Raw genomic sequence first — 12,813 nt, 5'->3', positions numbered from 1 at the left:
TCCGTGTAGACACGGTCATTCTTTTTAGGACTCCCCGAGGCCGCTTCTCCTTATCTCAGGTAGCCTGGGTTGTTTGGCATGGCCCTGCCTTACTTCTCAGGGTAACCTGGACATCGTTTACTGGAGCGCCGGTCTTTTCATCCGGGCCTCTGCCTGTCAACGGGGTCTATCCTTGACGTTAGCTATAATCCTCTCGTGAGCCTATCTCATGAGTCGGTAACGTAGGGATTAATAATATCCACTGTTCAGTAGCTTTTATACTTTTTATTCGGTATCTCGTTTACGTAACGGGGAACTTCGTTACATTCTATACATGTCCAAATATGTTGTTCTTCAAAATATAATGCATGTCAGAAAAATGTACTTGTTCGAGATTGTGAGGAGCAAAATGCTGAGAAGTAGATTCCACATTACTGCTATATCTCCCTTTCTCTCTTGCGCTGACAGTAGACGTCTAGACCGACAGCGTCTAGCCGCTCTATCTGTCTTTATCTCTCCGCGGCGCGCTTGCGCGTCTTCAGGCCCTAGCGCGTCGCGGCCGCGATAGCGACACTACTTGCACGCTTGGCCACTAGGTGGCCAGCGCCCGCAGCAGCTCTCTCGCTGGCAAGATTAGTGTCGCGTAATTACTTAGATGGGTCCTTGATAAGGACCCATCGCAACCCAACACTTGCTCGACAGCAGCGTAGCAGCAGTAACAGCAGCAGGTTTTGACGCCTCCACGGCCTACAAACGAGCGCCTCCACCGGCGAACTCTTCTGGTGAATCACTTTGGTAAGTATCACCAACCACCCACCGCCTACCAAGAGGGGACTTCCCCTCTGCGGCAATCTCCTCCCTCCTAAGGGAGATTTCTCCGGGGACTTACAGGGAGGAATTAAACCCTCTCCTTCCCCTCCACACTGCCTCCGAGGACTACCTTGGACCCAGTGTTCCGACCCTCAATCCAGGGCTTTCGAAAGAGTCGGGTAGTGGGAGGGGTAGACTCACCCTAGGGGTTGGGGTGGCTCGGAGCCACTAGAGCTCTTGGAGAAGGCGGCTGAGGGGTAAGGGGACTTCCCCTTCCCTAAACCACTTCTCCACATCTGCTTCCTCCCGAGGCTGGGGATTTTACTGGGGAGTACCCCAGGGAAAATTGTCCAGTCCGGGAATTTTACTGGGGAGTACCCCAGGGAAAATTGTCCAGTCCGGGAATTTTTAAGTTCGCGTTCCATTCTGGGGAATTTTAATTTCTAGGGTTCTTGGGAATCTTCGTCAACCGAAATTCCCTAGAATTTGACGACAACAAATTCCGTAGGAAGTCTTTAATTAAGTATAGCGGCTTTATTGTATATATTTTTGTACCTTATTATTTATTGAATAAATCTCCTATTTTCCATTAACCTGTGTTTTGACAATTTTATTTCAAGAACAAACAGCCTTCCCTTCTGACCACAGGTTCGGAGCCGACTTGGGACATTGTTTCGCACAATACTTGTTTTTAATTTTGTCATTTCATAAAAACTAATTGTGTACTTAGTAACGTACTTTCCTTATCATCAACTGGTAATGGGTCATCTATCTCCTCCTCATTATTATTGTTTTCATACTCGTTAAAACTATTGCTGTTAATATGAAATATTTCACAAGTTTCTGAAAATTGATGCTTCAAATTAATTTATAAGATAATTCACATGCAGTTATTAGAATTAATATACTTACCACTATTTTGTGACTCGTATTTTTTAGCTTAGTCTAGTAACTAATATGCATAAGTTGGGCCTATTAGTGAGAAATAAATTAACATTATACAGATCAATAGAGCGAACATGTGAACACATTACAAAAATAAAGTTAAATTTTTTCATAAATTAATCAAGTAATATATTTACCATTTCTCGCCTTTTCAGCATTTTCACCCTTCAGTATTATATTATAGCATTTATTTGTCTCTGAATCAATTAACTGTATATTTTGGTCCGCCATGTTAACTTTTGAACAATTCGATTTAATTTTAAAAATATACTCGTCCTACTGGCCTTACACTACCTTCTGAGTCGCAGTAACAAAAGCAGGAAATGACGTATAAAAGTATTATGAATTATGACATCATATGACGTCATATGTATTATATTAGTACTGAGAAAGTTTACTGTGATAGATTGCCGAACAGCTTTCTAGTACTGTCAGTACTGCCAGTACATTCCCGAACGCAACCTTAAATTGCATATAGATAAAAATTAATGGTTCATTTACTTATTCATATTTTAGGTCAAGCTTGTATTTAAACACAACAAGTACTTTGTTGAGTCTCCCTATACAGAGGTACTTTTAAGGTTATTGAAAGGCTCTGTTACTCAAGAATACAGATTAAGAATGAATGTAGATGAAACAGAGAAGAGAATGACGTTGTTACAACCACTCATAATAATCATAAATATTTTTAAGTAAGTACATTGTAAATAAAATTTATTTAATTAAAACAAAGCTATATATAAGGCATTATTTTATGGTTTATAGTTTGGTGCCAAATGCTTCAACAGTTTTCCTGAAAATATGCAAGCACCAGAAGATACTACTGAATGAGCAGAGGAACCAGTTACAGTTCCAGAGAATGTTACCACTTTTCATAGTAAAATATATAAAGAAGATGCGAAAATCAAAACTGTTAGTTTTGAAATACATCAAGAGAAAATTGAAGTAATCCAAAAAAGAGATGTATAGAATTGGAGCATCTTTTACTAGCAGAGTATGATTTTCAAAATGATACTGTTAATCCTGACATCAATATTAATTCAAAACCATCTGTTATGTACATAGAATAAACATACATAACTCATTGCTACAATAAGCATTATATAATTAATATTATTAATATTATTATCATTTGAAGACATAATTAATAAATCTAAATCTATCATAGTTATACTAAAATACCAATAGCCTCATTGTAAAGGAGAAATACTCCTAATAGCGACAAATTCCTGAGTGTAATACGAAGCGCCAGACGCAGCTCGTTCACACTGTCGCCAAGGCTAAGTCCCGACACGTGGCAAATACACTTCGACGGCAGTCGAATGTTCTAGAACAATTACGCATTTGACCATTGGGACCCGCAAATGTTACCATATAAGGTAATATTTGACGCTGCACTTTGAGGGTAAGAGCCCCAAACGTGCAGCCCCAAAGTTCAGTTCGAGTCTACAGCTAAGAGGAACCAGTCGAATCTTTTAGGACCTTCAGTCCTCCTGCCTCTTAGACTTCTCTAGGCAATCCTTTGCCTCTAAAGTACACTATTAACTAGCTCATAGCTCTGGTTATCAACTTGTATAAAGAAGAAACATTGTAAACAAATCTCAATAAACCTTATTATACAAAAGAATTCAAGTTTGTCGTGAATCAGCGATTCAACCACAACACATCAACAGTTTTAAGGCCTTATCAGGAGAGAAGTTTGAGAAAGGTATGTGAAAATGGTCTAGCAAGGTCTGGTGTAATAGTGATATCATGTAGTGAAGGAAAAAGTTTAGTAAGAGTCGTAGCTTGCTGTACAGTCAGAAAAAGAGCTTTGGTTTTATGCAACTCTGGAGTATCGATTGACCAGTGGAAACAGAAATTTGAATTGTGATCAACTGCTGATGAAACAATGATATGTTGTTTTAATAGCAAAGCAAAAGATAAGCCAATGGGCTGTGGTATTTTAGTTACAACATATTCCATGATCACACATACACAAAAATGTTTTTGGGAGGCTGAACAAACAATGCAATGGTTGCAGGAACAACAATGGGGTATTATGGTCTTGGATGAAGTGCATACGATTCCTGTACAAATGCTCCATTGAGTACTAAAACTTGTCCAACCCCATTCTTAATTAGGTTTAATGGTTACATTATTAAGAGAACGTGATAAAATTATGGATCTTAACTTTCGAATCGGACTTAAACTTTATGAAGCCTATTGGTTGAAATTACAAAAAGGAGGTTTTATTGCAAGGGTACAGAGTGCAGAAATTTGGTGCCCTATGACACTCGAATTTTATAGTGAGTATCTGAATAAAGGAAAGATGAGCAAAAAACTACTGCACTATGTAATGAATCAAAATAAATTTCGATGCTGTGAATATTTGATACGATATCATAAAAGAAGGGGAGATAAATCAATTGTTTTTTGAGAATGTCTTTGCCTTAAAGCATTATGCAATAAAGTTAAATAAACCTTATATTTATGGTCCTATTAGTCAAAGTAAAAGAATACAAATTTTACAGAATTATAAATTTAATACTAAAGTTAATAGTATATTTTTAAGAAAAGTAGTAGGTACGTCTTTTTATTTACTAGAAGCCAATGTTTTCATACAAATATCATTGTATGGTGAATCCCCCAAAAAAACACTTTCGTGTAAAAAAAAGACGGCAAGTAATTGAAAGTGATTCCACTGAACAAAATAACCTATAAGACCAAACATTTTTTAAACTCAAATGTTACTTTAAAAATTTCTAGGTAAATATATTTCCACACATCAAACATCAATACTTTTACAATAAAAAATAATACATTAAAAACGAAATATTGCAGAAAAAGAATTTTAGACAAAAATATCTGAAAAAATACTTTACAGTTAAATATTTCAGAAAAGGAAGTAGTTCTTCTGGTTGCTTAATAAATATATCTGGCAACATAAAGCATGAAAATCAAATAAATTAGGCAAGTAAGTCAATCAATCGGCAACATAAAGTATTGAGATCACATAAATTCAGGCAAGTAAATGAATGAATAATTAATTATTATATAATTTTTGTATACTTACACAGTGGGAAGTTGAATCGTGTGTGGTTTCAACTACAGTGTATTATATCATTTTCCAAGTTAAATTACAGAGTAAAGCTAGCTGAACCACCCACGATTCAATTTCCTACTGTGTACTACTTGCCCGAACGGGCCAAATGTGTACTATAGATGATAGTTCAAAGTGCAACTGATGAAGACTCAAATATACTTTACACTTTTCGGCCCGTCCGGACAAGTAGTACACAGTAGGAAATTGAATCGTGAGTGGTTCAGCTAGCTTTACTCTGTAATTTAACTTGGAAAATGATATACTACACTGTAGTTGAAACCACACACGATTCAACTTCCCACTGTGTACGTATACAAAAATTATATAATAATTAATTATTCATTCATTTACTTGCCTGAATTTATGTGATCTCAATACTTTTTGTTGCCGATTGATTGACTTACTTGCCTAATTTATTTGATTTTCATGCTTTATGTTGCCAGATATATTTATTAAGCAACCAGAAGAACTACTTCCTTTTCTGAAATATTTAACTGTAAAGTATTTTTTCAGATATTTTTGTCTAAAATTCTTTTTCTGCAATATTTCGTTTTTAATGTATTATTTTTTATTGTAAAAGTATTGATGTTTGATGTGTGGAAATATATTTACCTAGAAATTTTTAAAGTAACATTTGAGTTTAAAAAATGTTTGGTCTTATAGGTTATTTTGTTCAGTGGAATCACTTTCAATTACTTGCCGTCTTTTTTTTACACGAAAGTGTTTTTTTGGGGGATCTTAGAACTTTTTGTATTGTGACAAAGATACATCTTAAGAATTTCTTTATGCAAATAATACAAAATGTAGTGAAACTCTTAAAGAAAGAATGTGTATTCTAATAATTAAATTTTATTGGACGGGAATATAAATTGAAATATATAAATAATTATATTGTTAACAATAATCAATTTTATTTAACAATATTAAAAAAGGAAAAGTACAACATTTTAAATAATATATTGAAAAATTACTTATCAACTCGTTATAAATAGTTTTGATGAAGAAAGATACAATTATTTTCTACACAAAAAATATGTATTACGAGATTTTATTTGAAACTGCGCGATATTCAGTGAGAAAATAATTTAATAATGATAGAAATTCATTGTGGAAATCATATATTTTTAAATAGTTTACTCACTAGATACAGGGCGTTTTTCTAACGGCGGCATATAGGAGATTCGTGTTAGTTGACTATAGCGCTCAGGATGATGGTTTCTGAGAGCGCTGATTGGTCAATATCATATAGTGCCAACATGAAATGGTCCGTTACCAATAGATGAATCAGAAAAATGAGACCTATCCGCCATTTTGGAGTGGAGAAGTGTTTACATACTAGTTGTAGCAGAAAGTGGTGTGAAATGGAATATTCTTACTTTCCATTCATTATTTTCCATTTTTACTTTAGTAACCTCACTATTTGACATTTTTCCATTTCACACCTCTTTCTGCTACAACTAGCATGTAAACACTTCTCCACTCCAAAATGGCGAATGGGTCTCATATTTCGTATTCATCTATTGGTAACGGACCATTTCATGTTGGCACTACATGATATTGACCAATCACCGTTCTCAGAAACCATCATCCTGAGCGCTATAGTCAACTAACACGAATCTCCTATATGCCGCCGTTAGAAAAACGCCCTGTATATTGCAGCCGAAGGCGCTATAATTGCGGCCAATATTTAGTGAAATGGCGTTTTAAACGCAGCCGTGGTGCTAATATTGTTGAACATGTTAAGATGTTTTTACCCATGATAACAACTTTCAACATTTATAAAAGCAGCCGTTAGAGATACGAATAACGTAATATTGAATTAATTAAATTTCCTCAAAGAATATGACAAACGTACTTTTTGAATTTCTGGGCCATGTTTTCTTTTGAACGATATGATCGTTCGCATATATCCATAATTTATCCTTGCGTATCATAGACGTATAATGACCAGTTACAGCATCCTTGCCGTCATGGAAAATCGCACAATTTGCTTTATAAACTTTATCACCCTTTTCTAATTTCTCAATAGGTATACCTTTAATGTTTCAGTTTTTAAGAACAATCCAATCTTTAACGTTTTCTATATTTTCAGTTTTGGTATTATATAATGATAATTTAATAATCAGAACTTTGATAGTAACTGTACTAGCAATTTTTTGCTGAAGTTCTAAAGAACTCATGCAATTACTGCACAAAGAATTCAACAGTTTTTTTCCACTTAGAGAAGTTGCTCTGAATTATTTCTTTCATGTGCTCCAAGAATTACTTTTGCATAATTTTTTGGGAATTGTAACGTAAGGGTCTGTTCCCTGTATTTCCAACCCCAGTATAGGTTATTTTAGTAATAAGTAGAATAGCTAGAAATAAGAAATTATAAGAAAAGTGTTGAATTGGCTGTTTCGACACCGGGACTTCCGGTCACTTAGCGGAGCACGAAGCTCGAGATCGTTGCTAAATGCTGATACCCGAAATTCCCAGCTGGGTGCGTCAATGCTCGGACTACGATCAACGACCCGACCTAGTGAGACGCAGGCTGGAAGGTGTTGCGAGACACAGGAGGTCTTGCACCACCTCCCCCAAAATTTTCGCATTTATAATCCGCACCGACCTACCAAATTTCAGTTATCCTGTGCATCTCACTGCCGCGAGTCGCGTCCGAGCCCTACGGAGCAGATAGCTCAACACTTCTCTTTGCCCGGCCAACGAAGTGCTGGTTATTTTAAGAATTAGATTAATTATAACCCGTGTCAACGCGACTTTATAAATAAACATCTACGATTTAAACCGACAATCTTTTACGAGGACCATTGCAACCACACAACCAGCCCCATCTTACAACGATCACTGCCGTCCAGAAATTTGCCAACATCTTACGACCACCACAGCGAACCACACAACCAATTGAACCGTAAGATAAACTAGAAATCCAATTGCTAGTCACACATCTGAACTCTAATGAAGAGGCATTTTCTCTTCTATTTTAAATACCACGAATCCTGCTGACCTTGTCGATCTTTCGCCGCTCGAAGACCGACATTTCGATTGTATCGTCGGCTCTGTTAACGCAATTCAGCAGTGTCTCTCCTGATCCAATTATATTTGGAAGCCATTTGAGCCACGCTGCTTTGCTGACGCAGCGCCTAACGTAACAGAATTAACAAACTCTTCATACCATCAAATAGCGTAAGTAATAAAATATTATTATAAAATTGGGTAATATCTGTATGACAACATGAAGTACTACATTTGTCCGTTTTTGTTAGATAATGTTGCACAACGCGATTCAAGCAACTTAATTTATCACACAGAGCAGTGATTAAATCACCAGCATCATACTGCCGCTTTCCAACAAATTAGATTTCAGCATATTGTCTAATATCAATATTCTCTAAAGATTTATCAAAAGTTTCTGTAAGCAAAAATAAAAGATATTAGAGCATTGTCTGCTCCTATACGAAATAGTACACTTCTAATTGAATATCAATTTACAATGCATTGTATAACTGCATTTGCGTATGAAGAAATATAATCACGTTTCATTATTCCTCTTATGTATTAATCAATATCATTTACATATACAGCAATTAATGACAAATTTAGATGATGAAAGTTCTACTTATTACTACAACCTTCTATCCTCATTAAAATTAGTCACAAAAAATTTTCGTAAGTTATAATGTTTCATCTGCATATCTTCACGCAAATATGTGACACCTTAGTCAATTTTCCACCATTGTAGATGCCCCTTCTTCTTTCTATGATAACCTGTAAATAAGATAAATTTATAATATAAAAAAATGCTATTTAAGAGAAAATTGGTTTGAATTAAAATTGGATACGTATAATACAATTTTCCTTTCAATTGTTACTTTGCTACTGAAACTTCATCTCAAACATAATAGTACCCAAGCTGACTATTTAAATATACATACACAACAATTAATGACAATTTTAAATGATGAAAGATCTATTTATTACTGAAACCTTGTATCTTCAATAATTATAGGCACCAACAGTTTACGTATGTTAAAATTTTTTTCTGCATACCTTTATGCAAATATTTGAGAGTTTACCCAATTTTCCACTATTCTAGATGCTCCTTCTTCTTTCCGACATATCCTGTAAATAAGACAAATTTATTATATAAATAATGCTACTTAAGAGAAAATTGGTTTGAATTAAAATTGGATATGTACGTATGAAACAATATAAGTTTCCTTTTAATTGTTGCTTTGCTTCATAAAGCTCATCTCAAACATAATATAATTGAATAATTTTATAATATCCACAAATGGCTCATACTCAACATACAGCTACTGGATATAAATTATTTCTACTCTTTTTTTCCATTCGGATGATTGTTGTTGCATTATTTAAGAATATATTGCCTGGTAATCATTTTATAAGAATATAATAACAATACAAGAGGCTATGAACCGAAAATGTGATAATATTTAAATTTCCACTACCTGCAGGTCACAAATTAAATTGAAATAAGTATCTCAATATTATTGTATTAGAGTTTATTGATAAGCATCATGTATCACCATATACCAAACAGAATTCTCCAACATAATCTGAAATTAATACAAAAAAATATATCTGTAAAAACATGAATATGTATTTATAAATTTTAATATTTTTGTCTTACAATTTTATAGATCTTACGCACTGTAAAATACCAGGCCTCTTTTTAGTCGAAATCCAAATTTATCATCCTCCGTAGCATTGTCGAATTGAATGATTTTCTAATATCCATAAATGGCTCATACTTTACATAATCACCCCGGTAGCAAAATTGGCTCAAATGATGTAAAAATGACTGGATTTCTGGTCATAATGACGTCATCTCGACCAATCTTGCTACTGGGGCAGCTCTTGGATACAATTTGATAACTTCTATTTTATTTTTTCATTCCGATACTTGTTGTTGCATTTTTGAAGAATATATTACCTGCCAATCATTTTATAAGAATATAATAACAATAGTTTAAAATATTAATGGTATATGACTGCATATAAGTATATAAAAGTACTTATATAGATTTTCAATTTTTAAACATACGTACAAACCAAGTTATGGCCAATTTAGATGATGAAAGAAGATTTATTTTGTTAATACCACCTTCTAACCTCATTGAAATTAGTCACAAACAGTTACTGTATGTCAAATTATTCTTTCTGTCTACCTTTATATATATATATATATATATATATATATATATATCATTCTCATCGATCTTCGATTATTCCAACTATTTCTTGCATATTTCCAAAACAATCTGCTATTTAGGAAACAATAATAATATTCACTAACATATATAACAGAAAGACTAAGACTGAATTAAATCTAAATATTAATTGTTAAATGTTATTTACCTTCTAATTTGTCCATCGTAATCCATTATATCTGATTTAAATAACCTGAGTAAGCTTGAAGTATATGCTGGTATATAACTGCGTATATAAATATATAAAAATATCTAGATTCAATTTTTAAACATACGTACAAACCAAGTTATGGCAAATTTAAATGATGAAAGAACATATATTTATTAATATAACCTTCTAACCTCATTAAAATTATAAGTCACAAAAGATCAATGTATGTTTAATTCTTGTTTCTGCATACCTTTATATATGTAATCTGTTCGATCTGCCATTCGTTCATCTGCTTTCTGCATTTTGCCAACACAATCTGTAATTTTGAAAACACATACTATAATAATAATATTGATAAACACATTTAATATTAAAACTGAGTAAATAAAAATCAGATATTGAAAAATGTTATTTAACTTTTAATTTGTTCTTCAAGATGCATTGAAACTAACCTAAATAATCTGCGTATTAAGGGTTATAGACTATACCACAACTATTTTCCTTGTTTTGGCATCATTTTGTTACCAATTACTTTATTAATTGGAATGTGATGAGCGTTTATAAACGCATGGTTTTCTATTAGTCACTCTATTTCCTGTAACCTATAAAACAAAGAAATCACAAAGTACCATTGCTCAAATATTTAAATATTTGTTTTAAAAAACAATACTTATCTAATTGTTTTCTGGATCACTGCCATATAATTTATGCATCCAAATTTTAACTATGAATTCACGTGGAAAACTCACGTGCGAATCTTACTATCAAAACGAACACTTCGATGGATACTAGATATACGTCGCGCCTGCGTTGTGGCCATATTGAAATCTGTTTCACACCTATAGCACGAACACATTCGGACTATATCGAAAGAGTTGTGGAGAAGGACAGAAGATGCCGTTGATAGGCTTCTAATATGAAAGAGTGAGACTTCCGAGCGAGACAACAATTTTCGGTCGGAAGAAGAAGAAAAGCTGAAACTAAAATAGCTAATCGTAATTGCTCAATCTTGATATCTCAGCATTGAGTGTACCGATTTAGACGTTTGTAGTCTCATTCGAAAGCTTATAATCGATTTATATCATGAAAGTTTCATTAAAATTTTCATTAAATGAACCGATCGGAAAATATATCCATCGGAAGAATCGAGTGGTATAGTTTGGTTCAATCTTCGCGTAAAAGTAAGTAGTGTCGCGCAGCTCGTATTTTTTTAATTACTTGCCGCGTAACACTACCGTGTTACTTGATCCTATAGATAAGAAGCACAGCGTTTGGGAAGAATTTTGCGAGCTAAGAAAGGTTGACACTTAGTTGGTAAAATAAATTAGAAAATTAAAAAATCCTTATTTTTGTTTCGTTTTATAGGAGCAATTGCTGCAGAATACAGTGCATTCTTTTATAAATTGGTATCGCATGATAATATGGAAAAGGAATTTTTCTCGAAAACGTCAAAGTTTTTCATTGAATCAGGATTACGCCTATATAGTTATTACAAAACTAACTGGAATGGATGAGGTATTGTTTTTCATTACGAAGTTTTTAAAATAGTTTTGCCTGGAAAAAAAGTGTTTTTAATTATAATTAATTTTTAGGAGTTAAATTTGATGTATAAGATTAGAGAGGAATAAAGTCATTTACTACAGCAAGTGTTATCAGCAAAGTGACAATGACGCCGACGAAGAACGAATTCCTGGAGAAAGGCTCAGATCGGTATAATAAATGAATTAATAACATTCATTTATTTATCTTATAATATACGATATTTACTTCATATGTTACATTACCATTTATGTATTTTAAATCATATGAAAAGCTGGTTATATGACATCAGTTTCCGGAGCTGATGATACCATTTATTATGAATATAAAAAATCTGCCAGCTTTTCAGTAGCAAAAAAGCATCCAATTTTTAAAAAGTTTAGAGCATAAATTCTACAGTAAGGCAAGCTTACAATAAATTATTTCTACCGAGAGAAAGTTTAGATTCCAGAGTAATAAATTCATAGATAGAAATATACTATTGACATTGTAATATTCTGTTATTTTCCGATATTCTTTGTAAGTTATGAAAACCTCAATATTAAACTGTCAAATGGTGCGGTTAACCTTTATTTTTGAATCGTAAACAAAAATAATATTTTCGGAAAACGATTGCGGATAAGACGGAAGGATTATAATAAATAAAAGATGTAAAGAATGGATCAATAGTTATATATAAAGTTTGTAAAGGGTGTAACGTGACAGAATCCAGAAGGGATTTTGGTCACGTTAAGAATCTTGAATTCTCGCGCCTAGCGAGCGATTGGTCATATCGCGAGAGCTTTCGAGCCGACTGTAGCGCCGTCGCAAGCACGCGGCGAGAAAGGAACTACCTAAAAAACCGGCAAGAAAAAGAGACGTAGGCGTGAGACACTGCCTGGTGGACCGTCACCGTTGCGAGACGCAGAAGACGAAGGAGAGACGTAGGTGCGAAGGGACTGCCGAAGGATTGCCTACCGAACCGTGCAGAAAAGGAAAAAGGCGCTAGAGCTTTTGATAACAGACGTACGGCGAGTATCCGAAAAAGAAAAGCGCTAGGAGGGAAAGCGAAAAGAGGCACCGAAGGCGAGACA

General features: G+C 34.0%; 1 pseudogene; it reads left to right on the top strand.

Annotated features, from left to right (window-relative positions):
- Positions 1–2,102: 2,102 nt before the first annotated feature.
- Positions 2,103–12,130, top strand: LOC136784957 (general transcription and DNA repair factor IIH helicase/translocase subunit XPB-like; annotated as a pseudogene).
- The last annotated feature ends 683 nt before the right edge of the window (positions 12,131–12,813 follow it).

This window comes from Prorops nasuta, unplaced genomic scaffold (assembly GCF_024137725.1).
Source record: "Prorops nasuta isolate Cenicafe-Biocafe unplaced genomic scaffold, Cenicafe_Pnas_1.2 PNAS00107, whole genome shotgun sequence".
NCBI lineage: Eukaryota > Metazoa > Arthropoda > Insecta > Hymenoptera > Bethylidae > Prorops > Prorops nasuta.
The sequence above is the reverse complement of the archived record's forward strand: the minus strand, read 5'-3'. Positions and strand labels throughout refer to the sequence as shown.